At 40.0% G+C, this 22,353-nt stretch overlaps 1 protein-coding gene across 2 annotated transcripts in view; it reads left to right on the forward strand.

Moving 5' to 3' along the window:
- Nucleotides 1-22,353, forward strand: part of C1QTNF7 (C1q and TNF related 7) — a 109,863-nt gene that overhangs the window by 28,769 nt on the left and 58,741 nt on the right. Inside the window, exon 1 of one of the 2 annotated variants that reach the window (XM_017498716.2) lies at nt 2,804-3,137. The exons of the other annotated variant lie outside the window; for it this stretch is intronic. The gene's annotated coding sequence lies outside the window, so the exon portion shown is untranslated. Of the gene's footprint in view, nt 1-2,803; nt 3,138-22,353 lie in introns of those variants that run through there. 2 annotated transcript variants of the gene reach the window in all.

The raw sequence follows: 22,353 nt of genomic DNA on the forward strand, positions 1-22,353 counted from the left end.
AAAAATTATGAAGGGAAAGTGTAGGACACTATAAGAGGATATAGCAAGGAGGAGCAAGAGTGGGTGAGGGTCAGAGGAAAGAAAGCATCCCAGGGAAGAAGCATGTGAATTTAGTTTGAACTAATGAAGAGGCTCATAAACATGAAGGAGGCTGGGAGGTATGCAGGGAGAGAACATTCCAGACAAACTCTCTACAGCTGTCAGTCTAATATCATCAGGTACATGGAAGGAATCCCCATGGCTTCCTTCTCATGGTGCTCTGGGTAACAATGTCTTGCCTCCAGGCAACTAAATAGGGAAGAGTGGGAAGGGAAAATAAAGGATCACAGCTCAAAATCCAGGAGAGAAGAGGAGGTAGAGACAGAATGTGTCATGAAGGGAGCAGGGTTCTGGTCATCATGGTTTACATTTGATCACTGCCACTTACTAGCTTTGTGACCTTAGAAAAGTCACTACCAACCTATCAACGCTGTTTTGATGATTCAATGAGGGGGAAAAAGGTGCAATAAGTATTAGCTCCCTTCTTTCACTTCCTGCAGGCTTGCTATGGACTGAATTGTATCATCCCAAAATTCATATGTTGAAGTTTTAACCCCTAGCATGACTTTATCAGGAGATAGAGGCTTTCATAGCTAATTTAATTCAAGTTAAATGAGATCATAAGATGGGTCCATAATTCTATAGGACTATGGTCTCTTAAGAAGAGAAAGAGAAAGATCTCCCTCTGTCTAGCATACAAGAACCCAGAAGGGAGGCCGCCATCTGTAAGTCAAGAAGAGAAGCCTCACCACAATCCAACCATGCTGGCACCCAGATCTCAGACTTCCAGACTCCAGAAATGTGAGAAAATCAATTTCTGTTGTTTTGCCACCCAGTCTATGGTATTTTGTCACAGTATCGCAAGCAAGACTCAATTAGAAAATTTTTCTTACAGATGATAGAGTGCAAATCTTAACTGAATAACATTTAGATAATAAATTTGTAAAAGGTAAAAGAAGTGAATGGAACCATAAAATGTAAGTTGGACTCATGACTTGATCATTTTCAAGGGGGTGCTGATCTTGATTTATTTGATCTTTGTTCATGGCTACTTCAAAAATAAAGACATCCCATTTGTGTCAAGGCACCTTGGATGCCTTTCTATGTGACTGAACAAAATGTTTTCTCTTTGTTCTTCATTCTTACCATTACATGAGAAATGGAGGGACAGTTTGAACCTTAAGAAAGAAAACCAATAGTGGCAAGCGTGAGAGACAAGTACCAAGAGTTGAATGACAAGGGAAGAAAGATGAAATACACTCCTCAAAAAGAAAAAAAGGGGAAAAGGTCAAGTTAGAACCCAGGAGTCCTGGCATCAAGTGGTCTCAGCCAATGATACAGGTGAAATGGGCAATGGTAGTTGCACATCCCACTGGAAAATACCACTGTCTCAGCCCATTAGTACCACTATAACAGATTACCACTGACTAATTTACAAGCAACAGAAATTTATTTCTGACAGCTCTGGAGGCTGGGACATCCAAGATCAAGGTGCCAACAGGTTTAGGGTCTGGTGAGGACTCTGTCTCTGCTTCCAAGATGGCACCTTGCTGCTACATCCTGCAGAGGGACAAATGCTATGTCCACATGTGACAGGAGGATAGAGGGCAAAAATGGCTTAGCTAGCTCCTTCCAGCCCTTGTACAAGCTCACTAATCCCACATAAGAGCCCTGCCATTGTGACCTAATGACCTCCTAAAGGCTCCTCCACCTCTTAATATTATCACATTGGAACTTAAGTTCCAACATATGAATTTGTGGGGGGAGGCATACCTTCAAACCATAGCAACTACTTTCCAGTTTCAAAGCATGAAGCATTGCAAAGCACTATCTTGATAAACACCTCATTTGATTCTAACCACAACAAAATGAGATAAGTGCAATGCGACAGGGATCACATACCCAGTGAGTCAACTGTGTTTTGAAATGTTTAAAGGACTCCACAGGGCTCCTTTTGGCTGTTAAGTGTTTGAGGCAGTGGCCAAGCTTTACTTTGTATTTCTAGACCTAGTGTTCTTTCTAAGGCAAATGTTAAGATATGCTGTATACCCTTTCATCTAATCTTAACCTGGATTTCCAAGGTAAAAGTTTTCTCTATGTTCTGTCTCATTTCCTGGCCACTATCCTCCTCCTTCTCCATCCAAAAGTCACTCAATGATTTCTTTCAGTAAGAAAATAACATTGAATGGAAAATGAGAATGGAAAAGAGAAAAGAAGCATGTAAATTGGACTATGTCAACAAAATTTCATCATAAGATACAATTGCTTTCATCCTGGACAAAACTCTTTCACAGAGATGACCACATTGTATGACCAAGCAAGGGCCACTATTAACTATTTTATTCTGCAGCTGTGAAAACCAGAAGTCAGAAACATTAAGGGCCATATCCAGTGAGAAGTATCTTAAAGATCAAGAGTCAGACCTCCAACCCTTGCACCTGCCTCCACCTCCCTACAGTGGACAGAGCACTGGCTTGACAGTCAGCTCTTAGGTTCCTGTCCTTCCACTAACCAGCTATGTGATCCTGGTCAAGTCTTGCAAGCCCTGGGTATCATTTCTTTTGACTGTCAACCAAAGGGGCTGGGCTGCATGGTTTCTAAGAACATCCTTTAAAATGGCTGATAAGAAAGAAATTGCAACAGCTGGTCTTTGAAGACCAGTCAGAGGTGCCCTGATTTTTCCCAGCACAAAAATGAGGTGTTCAGCTAATATTATATTTTAGAAAAAATATTGTCTACACTCACTGTGCTATTTCCCAAATACAATTTGGGGAGCGAGCCAACAGATAAAGGAAGTTGTTTATTTTTGTTTGTAACATCGACGCCTTCTTTCGGGCTCGATCAAACAATCAGGAGATCAGTGTAGGCCACAGCGTCATTGCTCGCTGGGGTCCTTGCCCGCTCCCTCTCTCTGCCACTGCTCAAAGCCTGGGAGAACGCTTTTGAAAGCGAATCAGGAAATTACTTATCAATCTGAAGCCCCAAAGAGTTATGAATACTCCTCGCTGCCAAAGGGGAATGGGATTTTGAGCAAAAGCTCCACATCTGCGCACACTAGAGTTCAAAGACTCCAGCTGTTGGAAGGTCTTGCGAGCAATGTAAGTAAACAGCCCTCTCTCCATTGAAGTGAACGTCTTCAGGCTTTTTCTTCCTTAGAAACGCGTCCTTTGGCTCATGTTGGTGTTTCTCTCTCTCTCTCTCTCTCTCTCTCTCTCTCTCTCTCTCTCTCTCTCTGTTTTTTGATGATGTTCAGGGGTATTTACGGACTGGGGCTTAGTCAATAACACAACTCCTCTGGGGGTTGCTTCTGCTGAACAAGAGAGGGAAAGTGAAAGTCGTCAGAATCGGCTTTGCTTAGGAAGGGTTAGATTTGAAAAGCCCTTACTTGCCAATTTTGCTCCTTCAAAGCTATAGATCCATAATCAAGAGGAGTGTGAGGCCAACCCTGACACTCGTGGGGACAAGCAGAAGTGGCTCTGTAGCCTACTCTGAAAAACAGAATTGTCATCGTGTCCGTTCCTACATAATTCACATTGAAGGTGCTGTCCTCATTTTGATACACTGTAGGATTTTAGTTGAGGAAAAAGAAAGCATTAAAGTGAATATTGTTTTGTGGAGATTTCCTCATAGTGGCATAAATCCTGTGCTCAATTTAGTTTTCATTAAGGGTGTTGATTTATTTACTGTCTACTTTATTATTAAACAAATGTGCTTACCACTCCACTTAGCCATGGGGGGATAATGCAATCATTGCAATATGGAGGCAGAAATATCTAAATTGTGTTGGCAAAACTATGAGTTTGCATTAATAGTAATTCTATAAATGGAATGCATAATTTCTTAAATGTTGCATTGTACTGGGGTACATTTCTTTTATAAGTATTTCAAATCAAATTGTGTGTAATGACTGGGAAATAGTGAAAAGAAATATAACAAATTTGAATGGAATCGTTTTGTTTTGATCAGCCTTTATTACCAGAAACCTGAATATCCATTTTGCAGCAGGTCCCTCATCATGAGTTCTATGGTTGCAAGAAGCATATGTCATGAGTCCTTACACTCTGTCTTGTCATCAGACTATGTATCTCTCAATGTGTTCTGATTCATGATTTGAATAAGATCCCACACCCTCAGCCTGGGTTGTGTTCCCTCAGCTCACTGGAAAGCTCCTCCAAAATAAAGAATAATTGCCCTTAACTGTACTTGACATCTGACTTCCTTTCTTCTCTTTAAGTAATTTTGGCATACACTTCCACATCCTGTACTGTTAAGATGGGTTTCATTCCCAATATGTCAGTCATTGTCAGCACATACGTAAGCTACTTCCAAGAAAGGCTCTAGGTGAAAAGGGATTTTAGTTACTGTAAATTTATAACAGCCAATTTTCTATTTAGCCCTTTCTCAAGCAACTCATCTGTACTTTTATTCTAAGGTGATCTGTTACTTTTCACCTTTACCTAATAAATAAATATTACATGCCTAATGTGCTGAAAGCAATAAAAACCAAATGTGCCACGATGCTCCCCTTCTCGTATAAACATGTCTGTAGTTTTTAGGCAGCCCAAGTGTACTTTTGTGTTCACGGGCAATAGTTGCATAAGGTTGAACGCTGAGTGTCGGAGCTGTGTGCTGTACTGAATAACAAAATAGAAAGAAACAAGACTGGAATGTGAAAGTAAATTATCCAAATATTAGGAAATATTTACTGAGCATTTGTTGTGTGCTGGGCCCTTCCTAATCATGTCTCATGTGCTTATGGGAGCAAGAGGCTCATTGGTAAGGCGTAGAGGCTCTGAAACCAGAGTTCCTGGAGACACAAACCAGATTGGCATCTGTGTGAATCTGGGCTGGTTGCTCAACTCCTCTGTGCCTCAGTTCCCTTGCAACAAAATAGAGCTCATAACAGCAGGGTTCATGTAAAGCTTGAGAGTTGATATAAATAATTTTTTTTGGTCTATTTTCTATATGAGAAAACCAAAGCTAGTGAGGTTTACTTGCCTACATTACACAGGTAATGACGGCTGACAGGGCTGGGATTTGGAAGTAAATGATCTGTTTTAATCATAACAGAGAAAGTCCACATTTTAAACCACTGCCTACTGCCCTTTTGTTGTTGGATTCTTTCATCTGCATTCCTTCATCCAGTTCTTACAATGGCCTTCTAAATAAACATTATTGACTATGATGATTTAAGACAAGTAAACCGAAGCTCCAAGACATGAAGTTACTCATTCAAAGTCACACACCTAGAAATTAACAGTGCTGATCTCCAAACACAGGTTTTCAAATTCCAAGTTTTGTGCATGTTTTTTCTTTTTCTTGCCAATCTGTGAATGAATGGGTCAGGGCCACACCTGCCCTCTTGGGAAGAGTGAATTAACTAGCAATGCTAATGGTCACCATCAATTAAGCTTTCACTCTGTGCTTGGCACAGAATCTCTTTATAATTAAAGTAGGTCCCTGTGCCCCTTTGTTAATAAATTCTCTAGATGATTCTAGTATGCACTAAAGTTTGACAGTTCTATAATCTGGGACCAAATGGAGATTGTTATATCCAATATGACCTAATCTGAAGAAGGTGAAAAGTTCTGATAGAGGTGGAAAATTTTATTTTCCCCAACTCAAATTTGTGGATTACCCTGTGGTCAGAATCAACACTATTTCAGGATTATTTCCTGTTTTGTTGATACCCCCAGGCTTTTTTCATCTTTTGGCCCATCTCATCTGAACTTTTTATCATCTTTGATTGCATCAGGTTTCAATAATCAACAGATAGGTCAATTTCTTTCTCCTATAGGCTTTTCATGACAAATTTATGCAACTCAATGGAATTCATCATTGAATTGAAATAAAGCTATAACATCTATGAGAAATTTACTTAGTATACTTTATACAGAGAAGTCAGCAACATAGATTATTTACTGTGTTGAATATAATATATTCAGGTTTATTTCTCTGAAAACTACAGTGGCTCAGATAGATGTGAGTCAACAGGAGATGCCAAACACATACTTGGTGTACTGGGAACTTTAGATGCCTGAGAAGAGGTCATGGGAGGGAGCGGTGGAGTAGGAACCATTGAACACTGGAAATCATTTCTTGTGATGTCAGGACTTAAAGCAAAATAACCCTGGCTTTCAGTTCTAGTTTCCCCACTTTCTAACTGCAAAGCTCTAAGCACATCATTTACCTCTTAGTTTGTGTAACACACATAAACAACTTAGCATAGCACCCAGCATAATAGATGCCTAAGAAACTGGAGTTCTTTTCTGCTTTAGCTCTGGTCCAGTCAATCTACAAATTTGCACCAAGGACTTATATGTCCTAAACATTATTTTAGATATAATAGTGAACAAGAGCCAAAGTCCCTGCCTTCGTGGAGCTTGTACTTTAGAGAGACAAACCACAGAATCACAAACCAGAATGTGACTTCAGAAACTAAAAAATGATATGAATAAAACAAAACAGAATAACGAGACAGAGTGACTAGGTGCCAGGAAGGGGCTAATTCTTTAACTAATATAGGCTAGGACCACCTCATAAGGAAGGGGCATTTTTCACAAAGCTGAATCATAAGAAAGACAAAATGACACAAAGCCATGATTAAGTAAGTCACTGACTAACCGTGGAACACTAGACAAGACGCCAAAGCTCTTTGTAGGCCTGTTTCATCACCTATAAACTGCACAGCTGGAGTAAATCTATGGGGCTTCTCTAGACCCTGCTCTGGAAACTCTGCTTTGGGATTTTCTTTCCTTTTCTTAATATCATATGCCATAAGTAACTGTATAAAAAGAAGAGAGAAAAAAAATCCCTGAACCAAACTATATTACAGTAGTCATTTCATTCTTTCTTTCAATGTTCTGGGCTTTTTCAATGCATTCTACCTCATCAAATATAAATTAATATGTCCTAAGTGAATGAAGATTAATTGATTTTTTTAAAAGCTCATATCATCACAATTCCTAGGGATTACACTGTTGGAGAAGACAGGAACCACAGCATGGCAGATTTTTAGGGATGAATTGTAAGGCTTCACAATTACTTCATGTGTGGCTTCAAGTCTGAAATTGTACATATGTCAGTCGAGTCAATATGCAAAGCTGCCAGAAGGCAGTTGATCCAACACTCTATTAGCCAAGAGCTAATAAAGTGTACTGTTTTTAAAAACAATCCATGGCCTAAAATGTTCCCTTTCTTAAAACGGTGCAGCAAATCACTTAGGTATAAGTAAGTGGCCTACTCAAAGTGAAGATCACCACGCAGAGAGTTTGCACCAGAGAAGCAAATCTTGTCATTCAATTAGCCTAATAATCGTGGCCAAATCCTTGGCTGTAACAATCAAAATGACGGTCTCATTACTGCATTTTGTCTTTGTCACCATAGTGTAAACCTCAATTATGAATCTGCAACCTAGAATGAGAATTTGGTAACATAATTTTTGTATAGCAACATAAAATATATGGGTCAATGTTTTCAAGTACTGTTATTTTTTGCTTAGTTTATAAAACTGCAATCTCCCCGAATTTCAAAACACATTTTTTAGAATTTTTTGGAAACAAGTTTCCAAGTTAAGATTCAAGGACTGAAAAATTAGCCTGTAGTGAAGAAAGTTGTGGAGCAATTCGTGATGCTTTCCACTCTATCACTCTGCTTTAGAAAAATAAAGGGCTTTTTTTTTTAACCCACATACAATACAATACAAATTCTATTTCGGCAAAGAAAGAATTTACTGTGAGTTTTTAAATGCTGACAAGGTCTCCTTAGGGAAGAGGCCAAAGAATTGTCTTCTTTGGAGGTCTATTAAAACCAGATCAGTTATCATGTATGTCTGGTATGACTTCAATGTGGTCCTTCCCCAAGGTAAAAAGAGACAAAATGATTCCTCAAGTTCTTTTCTAAACTTACAATCAAAGACCTAGTCTACATCCATGCAAGGCAAAATGGTGGGGACATGTTGAGTCCAGTTGTCCTAATCATCTTCCCCTACCCCAGGCCAATCACTTTGGTTGAAGTGATGTCTAGACTACTGGAAGGGCCACAGTTGCTTGGATCATAGTGTGTGGACCATTTTCCCATAACCAGGGAGTAGACCCAATTCTGCTGCAGTTAATGCCCAACAAAATGAACATCTTTCCAATGAATCTGTCATCTAATTCAAGGGCTATACTTTCAGTGTTTGGGAACCACAAATTGGGACAAAAACTGGCATGAAAATTGAACTGTGTTAGAAAATAGGAATAACTTTTAACATTCTGGTTATTAGGTATATCAGCCAGGATCGTATTTGCAAGTATCAGAAAACCCAGTTCTTTTAGTATTCAGGGCGTTTACTTTTCTCCCACAACAAGAGGCCCAGAGGTAGGTCTAGGGATAGCATAGCTATCCAAGGATGCCACCAGGAAACCAATGTCCTTCTCTATTCCTGCTCACTAATTCTAGCATGGGCTTTCATTTTTATGGTGGTGATATAGCTGCTGCACCTCTAGGTATTGAGTTCATATTCTATGCAGGAAAACAAAAGCCTTTTCCTTGTCAAACTTTGCCTTTTTATTCCAGAAGGAAAGCCTTCTTCTAAGACTTTCCATGTGCATTTTATTGATGAAACTATGTATGTAATAGGGCTACCCCTAGCTGCAAGGGAATCTGGAAGACTGTGTATTCTGCTTTCCAGACTTTTGTGTAAAAAACATAGGGGGAGGCCAGGCATGTTGGCTCACATCTGTAATCCCAGTGCTTTGGAAGCCTAAGACAGGTGGATCACTTGAGGCCAGGAGTTAGAGACCAGCCTGGCAAACATGGTGAAATCCCATCTCTATTGAAAATACAAAAATTAGCTGGGCTTGGTGGTAGATGCCTCTAATCCCAGCTACTAGGGAGGCTGAGACAGAAGAATCACTTGAATCTGGGAGGTGGAGGTTGCAATGAGCCAAGATCACACCACTATACTCCAGCCTGGGCAACAGAGTGAGACTCCATCTCAAAAAAAAAAAAAAAACCGAAGAGCACAAAGGACATGGACAGACACTTCTCAAAAGAAGACATACAAGCAACCAACAAACACTGAAAAAATNCTCTCTCTCTCTCTCTCTCTCTCTCTCTGTTTTTTGATGATGTTCAGGGGTATTTACGGACTGGGGCTTAGTCAATAACACAACTCCTCTGGGGGTTGCTTCTGCTGAACAAGAGAGGGAAAGTGAAAGTCGTCAGAATCGGCTTTGCTTAGGAAGGGTTAGATTTGAAAAGCCCTTACTTGCCAATTTTGCTCCTTCAAAGCTATAGATCCATAATCAAGAGGAGTGTGAGGCCAACCCTGACACTCGTGGGGACAAGCAGAAGTGGCTCTGTAGCCTACTCTGAAAAACAGAATTGTCATCGTGTCCGTTCCTACATAATTCACATTGAAGGTGCTGTCCTCATTTTGATACACTGTAGGATTTTAGTTGAGGAAAAAGAAAGCATTAAAGTGAATATTGTTTTGTGGAGATTTCCTCATAGTGGCATAAATCCTGTGCTCAATTTAGTTTTCATTAAGGGTGTTGATTTATTTACTGTCTACTTTATTATTAAACAAATGTGCTTACCACTCCACTTAGCCATGGGGGGATAATGCAATCATTGCAATATGGAGGCAGAAATATCTAAATTGTGTTGGCAAAACTATGAGTTTGCATTAATAGTAATTCTATAAATGGAATGCATAATTTCTTAAATGTTGCATTGTACTGGGGTACATTTCTTTTATAAGTATTTCAAATCAAATTGTGTGTAATGACTGGGAAATAGTGAAAAGAAATATAACAAATTTGAATGGAATCGTTTTGTTTTGATCAGCCTTTATTACCAGAAACCTGAATATCCATTTTGCAGCAGGTCCCTCATCATGAGTTCTATGGTTGCAAGAAGCATATGTCATGAGTCCTTACACTCTGTCTTGTCATCAGACTATGTATCTCTCAATGTGTTCTGATTCATGATTTGAATAAGATCCCACACCCTCAGCCTGGGTTGTGTTCCCTCAGCTCACTGGAAAGCTCCTCCAAAATAAAGAATAATTGCCCTTAACTGTACTTGACATCTGACTTCCTTTCTTCTCTTTAAGTAATTTTGGCATACACTTCCACATCCTGTACTGTTAAGATGGGTTTCATTCCCAATATGTCAGTCATTGTCAGCACATACGTAAGCTACTTCCAAGAAAGGCTCTAGGTGAAAAGGGATTTTAGTTACTGTAAATTTATAACAGCCAATTTTCTATTTAGCCCTTTCTCAAGCAACTCATCTGTACTTTTATTCTAAGGTGATCTGTTACTTTTCACCTTTACCTAATAAATAAATATTACATGCCTAATGTGCTGAAAGCAATAAAAACCAAATGTGCCACGATGCTCCCCTTCTCGTATAAACATGTCTGTAGTTTTTAGGCAGCCCAAGTGTACTTTTGTGTTCACGGGCAATAGTTGCATAAGGTTGAACGCTGAGTGTCGGAGCTGTGTGCTGTACTGAATAACAAAATAGAAAGAAACAAGACTGGAATGTGAAAGTAAATTATCCAAATATTAGGAAATATTTACTGAGCATTTGTTGTGTGCTGGGCCCTTCCTAATCATGTCTCATGTGCTTATGGGAGCAAGAGGCTCATTGGTAAGGCGTAGAGGCTCTGAAACCAGAGTTCCTGGAGACACAAACCAGATTGGCATCTGTGTGAATCTGGGCTGGTTGCTCAACTCCTCTGTGCCTCAGTTCCCTTGCAACAAAATAGAGCTCATAACAGCAGGGTTCATGTAAAGCTTGAGAGTTGATATAAATAATTTTTTTTGGTCTATTTTCTATATGAGAAAACCAAAGCTAGTGAGGTTTACTTGCCTACATTACACAGGTAATGACGGCTGACAGGGCTGGGATTTGGAAGTAAATGATCTGTTTTAATCATAACAGAGAAAGTCCACATTTTAAACCACTGCCTACTGCCCTTTTGTTGTTGGATTCTTTCATCTGCATTCCTTCATCCAGTTCTTACAATGGCCTTCTAAATAAACATTATTGACTATGATGATTTAAGACAAGTAAACCGAAGCTCCAAGACATGAAGTTACTCATTCAAAGTCACACACCTAGAAATTAACAGTGCTGATCTCCAAACACAGGTTTTCAAATTCCAAGTTTTGTGCATGTTTTTTCTTTTTCTTGCCAATCTGTGAATGAATGGGTCAGGGCCACACCTGCCCTCTTGGGAAGAGTGAAGTAACTAGCAATGCTAATGGTCACCATCAATTAAGCTTTCACTCTGTGCTTGGCACAGAATCTCTTTATAATTAAAGTAGGTCCCTGTGCCCCTTTGTTAATAAATTCTCTAGATGATTCTAGTATGCACTAAAGTTTGACAGTTCTATAATCTGGGACCAAATGGAGATTGTTATATCCAATATGACCTAATCTGAAGAAGGTGAAAAGTTCTGATAGAGGTGGAAAATTTTATTTTCCCCAACTCAAATTTGTGGATTACCCTGTGGTCAGAATCAACACTATTTCAGGATTATTTCCTGTTTTGTTGATACCCCCAGGCTTTTTTCATCTTTTGGCCCATCTCATCTGAACTTTTTATCATCTTTGATTGCATCAGGTTTCAATAATCAACAGATAGGTCAATTTCTTTCTCCTATAGGCTTTTCATGACAAATTTATGCAACTCAATGGAATTCATCATTGAATTGAAATAAAGCTATAACATCTATGAGAAATTTACTTAGTATACTTTATACAGAGAAGTCAGCAACATAGATTATTTACTGTGTTGAATATAATATATTCAGGTTTATTTCTCTGAAAACTACAGTGGCTCAGATAGATGTGAGTCAACAGGAGATGCCAAACACATACTTGGTGTACTGGGAACTTTAGATGCCTGAGAAGAGGTCATGGGAGGGAGCGGTGGAGTAGGAACCATTGAACACTGGAAATCATTTCTTGTGATGTCAGGACTTAAAGCAAAATAACCCTGGCTTTCAGTTCTAGTTTCCCCACTTTCTAACTGCAAAGCTCTAAGCACATCATTTACCTCTTAGTTTGTGTAACACACATAAACAACTTAGCATAGCACCCAGCATAATAGATGCCTAAGAAACTGGAGTTCTTTTCTGCTTTAGCTCTGGTCCAGTCAATCTACAAATTTGCACCAAGGACTTATATGTCCTAAACATTATTTTAGATATAATAGTGAACAAGAGCCAAAGTCCCTGCCTTCGTGGAGCTTGTACTTTAGAGAGACAAACCACAGAATCACAAACCAGAATGTGACTTCAGAAACTAAAAAATGATATGAATAAAACAAAACAGAATAACGAGACAGAGTGACTAGGTGCCAGGAAGGGGCTAATTCTTTAACTAATATAGGCTAGGACCACCTCATAAGGAAGGGGCATTTTTCACAAAGCTGAATCATAAGAAAGACAAAATGACACAAAGCCATGATTAAGTAAGTCACTGACTAACCGTGGAACACTAGACAAGACGCCAAAGCTCTTTGTAGGCCTGTTTCATCACCTATAAACTGCACAGCTGGAGTAAATCTATGGGGCTTCTCTAGACCCTGCTCTGGAAACTCTGCTTTGGGATTTTCTTTCCTTTTCTTAATATCATATGCCATAAGTAACTGTATAAAAAGAAGAGAGAAAAAAAATCCCTGAACCAAACTATATTACAGTAGTCATTTCATTCTTTCTTTCAATGTTCTGGGCTTTTTCAATGCATTCTACCTCATCAAATATAAATTAATATGTCCTAAGTGAATGAAGATTAATTGATTTTTTTAAAAGCTCATATCATCACAATTCCTAGGGATTACACTGTTGGAGAAGACAGGAACCACAGCATGGCAGATTTTTAGGGATGAATTGTAAGGCTTCACAATTACTTCATGTGTGGCTTCAAGTCTGAAATTGTACATATGTCAGTCGAGTCAATATGCAAAGCTGCCAGAAGGCAGTTGATCCAACACTCTATTAGCCAAGAGCTAATAAAGTGTACTGTTTTTAAAAACAATCCATGGCCTAAAATGTTCCCTTTCTTAAAACGGTGCAGCAAATCACTTAGGTATAAGTAAGTGGCCTACTCAAAGTGAAGATCACCACGCAGAGAGTTTGCACCAGAGAAGCAAATCTTGTCATTCAATTAGCCTAATAATCGTGGCCAAATCCTTGGCTGTAACAATCAAAATGACGGTCTCATTACTGCATTTTGTCTTTGTCACCATAGTGTAAACCTCAATTATGAATCTGCAACCTAGAATGAGAATTTGGTAACATAATTTTTGTATAGCAACATAAAATATATGGGTCAATGTTTTCAAGTACTGTTATTTTTTGCTTAGTTTATAAAACTGCAATCTCCCCGAATTTCAAAACACATTTTTTAGAATTTTTTGGAAACAAGTTTCCAAGTTAAGATTCAAGGACTGAAAAATTAGCCTGTAGTGAAGAAAGTTGTGGAGCAATTCGTGATGCTTTCCACTCTATCACTCTGCTTTAGAAAAATAAAGGGCTTTTTTTTTTAACCCACATACAATACAATACAAATTCTATTTCGGCAAAGAAAGAATTTACTGTGAGTTTTTAAATGCTGACAAGGTCTCCTTAGGGAAGAGGCCAAAGAATTGTCTTCTTTGGAGGTCTATTAAAACCAGATCAGTTATCATGTATGTCTGGTATGACTTCAATGTGGTCCTTCCCCAAGGTAAAAAGAGACAAAATGATTCCTCAAGTTCTTTTCTAAACTTACAATCAAAGACCTAGTCTACATCCATGCAAGGCAAAATGGTGGGGACATGTTGAGTCCAGTTGTCCTAATCATCTTCCCCTACCCCAGGCCAATCACTTTGGTTGAAGTGATGTCTAGACTACTGGAAGGGCCACAGTTGCTTGGATCATAGTGTGTGGACCATTTTCCCATAACCAGGGAGTAGACCCAATTCTGCTGCAGTTAATGCCCAACAAAATGAACATCTTTCCAATGAATCTGTCATCTAATTCAAGGGCTATACTTTCAGTGTTTGGGAACCACAAATTGGGACAAAAACTGGCATGAAAATTGAACTGTGTTAGAAAATAGGAATAACTTTTAACATTCTGGTTATTAGGTATATCAGCCAGGATCGTATTTGCAAGTATCAGAAAACCCAGTTCTTTTAGTATTCAGGGCGTTTACTTTTCTCCCACAACAAGAGGCCCAGAGGTAGGTCTAGGGATAGCATAGCTATCCAAGGATGCCACCAGGAAACCAATGTCCTTCTCTATTCCTGCTCACTAATTCTAGCATGGGCTTTCATTTTTATGGTGGTGATATAGCTGCTGCACCTCTAGGTATTGAGTTCATATTCTATGCAGGAAAACAAAAGCCTTTTCCTTGTCAAACTTTGCCTTTTTATTCCAGAAGGAAAGCCTTCTTCTAAGACTTTCCATGTGCATTTTATTGATGAAACTATGTATGTAATAGGGCTACCCCTAGCTGCAAGGGAATCTGGAAGACTGTGTATTCTGCTTTCCAGACTTTTGTGTAAAAAACATAGGGGGAGGCCAGGCATGTTGGCTCACATCTGTAATCCCAGTGCTTTGGAAGCCTAAGACAGGTGGATCACTTGAGGCCAGGAGTTTGAGACCAGCCTGGCAAACATGGTGAAATCCCATCTCTATTGAAAATACAAAAATTAGCTGGGCTTGGTGGTAGATGCCTCTAATCCCAGCTACTAGGGAGGCTGAGACAGAAGAATCACTTGAATCTGGGAGGTGGAGGTTGCAATGAGCCAAGATCACACCACTATACTCCAGCCTGGGCAACAGAGTGAGACTCCAACTCAAAAAAACTAAAAAAAAAAAAAAAAAAAAAAAAAAAAAAAAAAAAAAAAAAAAAAAAAAAGGTAGGAGGAGAAGTGAATTGGGATGAGTCTTGAGTGAATCAACAAACCATACTTGTCAAAATATGCCATAAATTCCTATTTCTGAAAACAATAAATTTAGAATTTAATATATAAATTGGACTATATTACATAAACATTTACTAGCTGCATCTCTTTTAATATTTAAAAATTACTGTGAACATGGAAGCATTTTCTTAAAATGTGAAAAGAAGTAAATAGGAACAAAGTTCTTCCTGAAGTAGATAAAATGGGAAAAACATGAGTTTGGGTGAGCATGAAAGTCTGAATTCCAGTTGTACACCTAATTAGGCATGGGATGTCTCTGGACTGCAGTTTCTTCATATTTGAAATAAGAACAATAATAGCTACCCATAGAATTTCTTTATAAATAAATAAGATACATAAAATTTTTATATGCTATCTAAAGAGGCTAGCATGAAATAGGCATTCAGGAAATGGTAATTCTCATCTCCCTTGCTTCATACCTTTTATTAGACAAGTGCATAAACCTTCATGGAACCCAACTCAGAGAGGATTGATAGTTGAAGAATCAACTCTTTGATTGTGAGAAATTAGAACAAATCTGAATGGTGTGTAGCCTTTCTCTATCAGTGCATGCCAAGATTCTTTCATCTGGGGCTTCATCGCATTATCTTAGCAAACCAGACAAAAATGTCTAAGCGAGTTCATTTTCCAAGCTTCATCGTATGTTTCAAAGTGCCATCTGTTTGTAACTTGTTACAAAACAGAGTCAACAGAGCCATTTGGTGACATTTTTAAAAGTGACTTCAGTGTTTGTTTCCAAGGGATATAATTCCTAGAATTTGTGCAATTTGTTCTGTGTTGCTGTGATGTGAAATAAAGCCTTCACAGAGGCTCTCAGCTGTTTCAATACATTATCCTCATCTTAACCCGTGAAGCCAGGTTTCAAATTAGGTTTCTTTCCATTTTAATTATCTCCCCATGTCACTGTGACCTTTCCAGTCAAAGATTTAAAGCTTGTCACCTCATAGTCACCGCTGCAAAATTAAAAAGAGGAAAATCACAAACAAACAAACAAAAAAGCCTACAGATCTGCATAGCCAAAATCTATTCGTTAGCCAAAACTCATTTCTGCAAAAAAAAAAAAAAAAAAAAAAAAAAAAAAAAAAAAAAATCTAGAACACAATTCAAAGCCGGTTTGTGTTCACAAATGAATGCTGAAACCTTCAGCAAACTACCATTTAATCTTATTTTTTCTCTTTCCTTACCTGGAAAAAAGAATTAACATACCCTCCTCACCCATCTCACCTGGTTAATATGCATATTGTTGAGATAATGCATTAGACACGGCATTCGAAACAATGCATGATATACTCGGAGCCTGTTTCGTATTTCCTATCTATTGTAGTACAGTTTGCATCACATTGCCACACGATGAATCCCATGCCCTTCTCAAACTCCCATCTGATTTGTCTCCTTATTTTTGCAGCCAGGCTTTCTTTAAAAAGCCATTGCTCTTGCTTTACTGTCTCCCCTCCATACTCTTAATCTAACTTTGGTTGATTCTTCCTGGATTCTACTCAATTCCACCTGTTCGGACTAAGTGTCCAGCTCCCTGTAGGCTCACCACCCTTTCCTGGCCCAAATGCTGACAAAGTCATTACATGTTCATTGAATAAATACTTATTAGTGCTTACCAAATCAGGGATGATCAAAACAGACAAAAATCCCTGCCCTCTTAGAGAAAACATTTTATTTCTCTGGACTCTGGAGCCTGGGCATACTGATAAGGACACTCAAACATCAACAGTCCAATGTCATGCCCTCTCCTCTCACTGAGCAACTTCACCTAAGTGTTTCTTGGTGTCTCTGTGCTGTGCCCACGTGTGCTCAAGAACTCTAGGGCAGCAGTCACCATGCTAACCATGGATCCTAATGTTGTCCATCTTGACAATGGTAATATTTACATGATGGATGCAATCTCTTATTTTTCCCAGTCCTCCCCCACCACCCCACACAAATGATAATCTTCATGCAGCCAAAGTGTTGCTAGGTTCAGGGCAGAGGTAGAGAGAAAGCCAATTTGAATGTCCCCTAAAATACTTGCGCTATTACCAAGAGACTTGAACCTTTCCTAGAAATGCCATCCTAAAAAGTTTTTCTGGAAACATTCCTTTCTGTGTCTGCTGTTACAACTCTCTCCATAAAGCAGTCACTGGGCAGAGAGTAAAAACTATTTATATCCTCCATTGTCCTAATACATCCCCTTTCCATGTAGGTACTTGCGCATACTCATCCCCTACACATTTCACTCTTAGTGGCCAATCTTGGCCAATCTCCAACTCCTAGCTGGCCTTAGCCAGAGCACTGTAGAAACCAATGAAATTTGGGAAATTTACCTAAGGCTTTGTACCTTCAAATTGTTATTGTTTGGAAATAGTCATTCCCATCTACTCCCAACCACAGAATACTAGGCACAGCTGAATGCTTTCAGGTAGCAACATCTGTAGTATCTTTGGAAAGAGCTGGTTTGCTTTCTTCACCCCTTGCTGGTCCTGAAAGATGTCTTTAACCTGCCAGGTCCACCTTCTTTGGAAGGACAGAGATGCGTGGTGTTAGAGGTAGCTATGGGAGCCGAGTCAAGGTTATCTCAGAATAGACGAAAATTGAACATTTGTGTAGGTTAAAAGCAACCAGCTAGTGGTAGAAACAGAGGCTATAAGAGAATGAGAGAAGGTAGTTGGGCCAGGTAAACTTGGAGAGGCAAGAGGTGGATCAAAACAACCACCCAGGTGGAGGACTTGGTCTTGAACAAGCATGGATCCTGACTCACAGCTGTGTCCACCGAGGCAGGTTAGAAGCAAGTGAAGATGGGTAGTAATTTGAATAAATTGGGGATAGCAGGGAAACGGAGGTGACTGTGATAATGTTTTCCTCTAGCAGGTTGAAACTGGGATCATTGCTTAAGTTAAAGACAGTGAACTGATTAAATGTGTGCTGAGAACACCCAGGCCAGTGCTTGTCATAGAGTAAGCACTAGAAAGAAAATACATATTCACTTCTGTCCTCCTTGACAGAGTGAAACGATAGCAATTGTTTATTTACAAAAGATCTCATATAAAAATAGCCCACGACCCCATGCATATATTTTGCCTTTCAAGTGAAACACAAATACAACTTTTTTTTTTTTTAAACCTTAAACTATAATGACTTCTCTAAGCTCAACTCAGTTTTGAAAATAACTTGGCCCAGGTGTATTCTATTTGAGAAGACCTCTGACCATACATATTCTCTTTCTATGACCCCTGAGCCTAAAGAATGTTGTGGAGCCTCGCCAGCCAAGAGGTGTATGCAGGAAGAGAACTGAATTCCGGAGCTTTTGTGTTCAGTGTTATAGAAATAGTTCCAGACATGACAAATAAAAGGCAGTTAATGTAAAACATAAACTGTTTTTATACTTGGCCTTTGAAGATTTTCATAAGCATAAACTTTCCAGGGCCAGCTCAGGTTCTTGCCTCCAAATGTTTCCAATTTTAACTGTCTTCCTTTAATTATTTGAAATCATAAGCATTGGTTTGGGATGGCAGCTGGCAGGCAGGCCAGGGCAAGTAGTGGCCTCCAGAGGGTGGAGTTGTAGGATTCTCTTCCACCTTCCCCTCTAGCCCTCACCAGTGCCACACTAGGGAGGAGCAAGAACTGGGGTAGACGGCCTCAGGTTCAGACAGTGGTTCAGGGCTCCAAAGAGGAGCATTCTTTGTGAGAAGAAGGGTTAGGAGCCTGCGATTTCTTGAACACTGGTTCTCTCCCTCTCTTTCTCTCTTTTTCTCTCCATCTCTCCAATCTCTAAGTAAGCACTGGTCCCTTTGGTTTGTGTTTTAGGAATTCTAGTTACCCGGAAGACCAACACCATAAAAGAGAGGCAGGGTTAAGCACTCACCAAGTAACTGGCACTATTGTAGGTTCTTGGGACAGAGCTGTGATCAAAACAGACAAACTGTCTCCCTTTAGGCCCTCGAGTCCACTCAAGGGGTGATAGACAAAGAAAACACAAAGACATACATGTCAGAAGGACCACAGAAAAGGAAGCAGCATAGGGACTGGACAGAAAAGCACAGACATAGGGCTTCAGACAGGTGGGTCAGATAGGCTGGGAGCCATGGAAAGCCAATGGTGGAGCAGAGACATGAGCCACATCGTCCTCTGGGAGAAAGTGTTCTCAGCTGAGGAGTAACAAGCAGGACAGAAGGCAGGATGGACTGTGCTTGCTTTGTTCCAAGAACAACAAAGATGCCAGGGTAGTTGGAAAGGATCTCATGAGGCAGAGACTTGAGGTCAGAAGGCAGTGGGAGGGAGATCATCTAAGGTCTTGAAAAGACTTTGAGCTCGATCCCAAGAGATCGAGCTACTGCAGGGTCTTCAGCAGAAGAGTGACTGACAGATCTGAAAGTCCACTCCGACTGCTATTTGGAAAATGTGCTGTCAGCAGGCAAGGCAAGGTGGATTATACCATCCCTGCTCTAGTTCTTAGTACACTGGCTGGGCAATTTCAACAAGAGCAGCCTCACTTGGTGAAGAATTCACAGGTCAAAATAAAATAGACACACACCAAAAGTTTAACAACCACCTTCTTTATGGCTTACATATTACATTAGACTACTCTGTCTGAAGACATACAAATCACATCATAGCAGGATAATAAAATGAAATTAATTGGACTAAGGACAGTTCTCTTTGTAGCATTTTATTTCGCTAGCCAGATGAACTCAAATACCAGACTGTTATGCTCAAAACCAGACCTGGAAGCCAAAAGCAAAAGTCGTCTATTCTCCTTCCTTTTCCTTGGACCCGCCTCTCCTGGCAGAGTGCTGCCCCTCAGAGAGCAGGGAGGGCATCCACATCCCAGCCCAGCTACCCAAGGTTCTGGGCTCCTATTCAGATGTTTGTGGCCAATGCTCCAGATGTCACACACTATTCCATTGCCTGCCCTTGTCTCTTGTGCATGGAGCTTTTGAGGAGACTGTGGAGGAGGCTAGTACAGAAACTAGCTCATTGAAGTCTTAGATATAAGAGGTCACAGGTCCCAATCAAATATTATTTATCAACATTTGTAGCTTTTATTTCATTATTTCATCCAACAAATGCAGGTCCTTGATATGCACCAGACACTGTTCTAGATGCTCAGGACTCAGCAACAAACAGCACAGACAAAAATGCCTGCCTTTGTGGAGCTTACATTTTATGGGGAAGACAGATGATATAAAAAGAATTACGTAAAATACATGGTATCTTAGATGATCATACACACAATGGAGAAGATGCAAGAAAGGGGATGTGGAATGGTTTGGTCTGCAATTTTAAGGAAAGTGGTCAAAAGGGGCTTTGCAGGAAAAATGGAATTTAAGTATAAATCTGGAAGAGGTGGCAGAGCAGGACCATGCTGTAGATAGGTATAGATAGAGCCATAGTCACACACATCTGAGGGAAAGGTTTTCTAGGCAGGAAGAACAGTGTGTGTAAATGTCCCATGACAGGACTTAAGGATCAGCATGGAGATAATGTGGCCAGAGTTGAAGGAGCTAAGGAGAAAGAAGTAGAATATCACATAGGCTGGTTGGGAGAGGCAGGCCACGCGAGGCCTCCTGGCTCATTCTAAACCTTCAGCTTTTACTCAGAGTAAGAAGGGAAGCCATTAGCGAGTCCTATCAGGAGGGCTCCATCTGCTGAGTGGCTTCTGCAAGGGCAAGACCAGGAAGACCAGATAGAGACTGTCACAATCATTCAGGCAGGAAATCAATGTTGAAAGGGAAGAAGGTGGCAGCAGTAGGGATGGTAAGAAATGCTGAGACACTTAAGGTGATGTTTATGGGGAAACAAAAGGACTTTTTAATGTATAATTTGCAGGAAAAGGAGAATCAAGGGGTACTCCAGGGTATTTGGCCTGAGCATCGGAAATAATTTGCTACCAATTATCAAGACAAGGAAGGGTGTGATGGTGCAGGTTGGAAACAGCAGGAGCAGGTGCTGGATGCGTTAGATTCATGATGCCAATCAGACACGCATGTGGCGGTGTCTAGCAGACAGCTGAATGTGAGTGTGGCATTCAGGAGAGAGGTCTGGGTTAGAAATAGACATACAAGCCATGTGGCTGGACAAGATCCCTAAGGGAGAGTGCAAATAGAGAATTATAGGGGTCCAAGGCTTGAACCTAGGCTTCCAACATTTGCCAGATTTGGAAGAGAAAGGGGACCTGAGAAAGGGGACAATGAAGAGTCTAAGGGGCAAGAGGAAAACCAAGAGACAGTGATTTCCCAAGGACAAGAGAAGAAAGAGGGAGAAGCAAGCGGGATTCCAGTGACTAGCGGGACGGAAGTCTGATGGGGTGGGTTTAAGAAAGAATGGAAGGAATGCAACTGTAGAAAGTGAATAGAAATCTTTTATTAAAGGACTGTGAGATGAAAGGGAACAGTGAAATGAGGTAGTGTCTGAAAATAAAAGTGGTAATATATATTAGTAATATGTATTCTATAAACAGTAATACACCAATGCATATATTTACTATACATATCTAATTATATATACATGATTACATTGTTATATCTGTATATAGTACCTTTATTAAATATGTAGATACACAGATCCAGATGTTGTCCTTCAAAGAGAAGGAAATGTATTCAGGACAGAGAGGAGAACTGCTGTAGTGATGTCATGAAGTAAGAGAGAGAAGATGGTATCCAGGGCACAGGTTCAAGGTTGACCTTGGATGGAGGCACTAACCATTCATTCTTACTGAAGAGGAAAGGCCAAGCACACCAGCATGATGCAATATAAAAGGGGTATCCAGGCCGGGCATGGTGGCTCACGCCTGTAATCCCAGCACTTTGGGAGGCCAAGGTGGGAGGATCACAAGATCAGGAGATCAAAACCATCCTGGACAACATGGTGAAACCCCATCTCTACTAAAAAATAAATTAGCCTGGTGTGGTGGCAGATGCCCATAGTCCCAGCTACTTGGAAGGCTGAGACAGGGGAATCACTGGCACCTGGGAGGCAGAGGTTGATGTGAGCTGAGATAGCACCACTGCACTCCAGCCTGGCTACAGAGCAAGACTCCATCTACAAAAAAGGGGGGTGGTAATCTATGTGGTGGTGGGAGATTGTATGCCTTCTGATTATTTCTCTTTCCTCAATAAAATGCAAAATAAAGTTACTTATTGAGAGTAACCGTAGGAGAAGTGTCAGAGGTTTAAAGATAGAGAAGAAGATATGAAATGGTTATAAAGGAGAGTTGCATGTAAAGAAATGTGAGAATATAGTATCATTGATAGACAACATTAATTAAGGAGTCTTTTGAGGTGAATCATTATGTGTTGAGATGGAGAGGAGTCGGCATGGTTGTGTGTTTTCCTCCAGTGCATTTAGCC

This window comes from Cebus imitator, unplaced genomic scaffold (assembly GCF_001604975.1).
Source record: "Cebus imitator isolate Cc_AM_T3 unplaced genomic scaffold, Cebus_imitator-1.0 Scaffold249, whole genome shotgun sequence".
Classification (NCBI taxonomy): Eukaryota; Metazoa; Chordata; class Mammalia; order Primates; family Cebidae; genus Cebus; species Cebus imitator.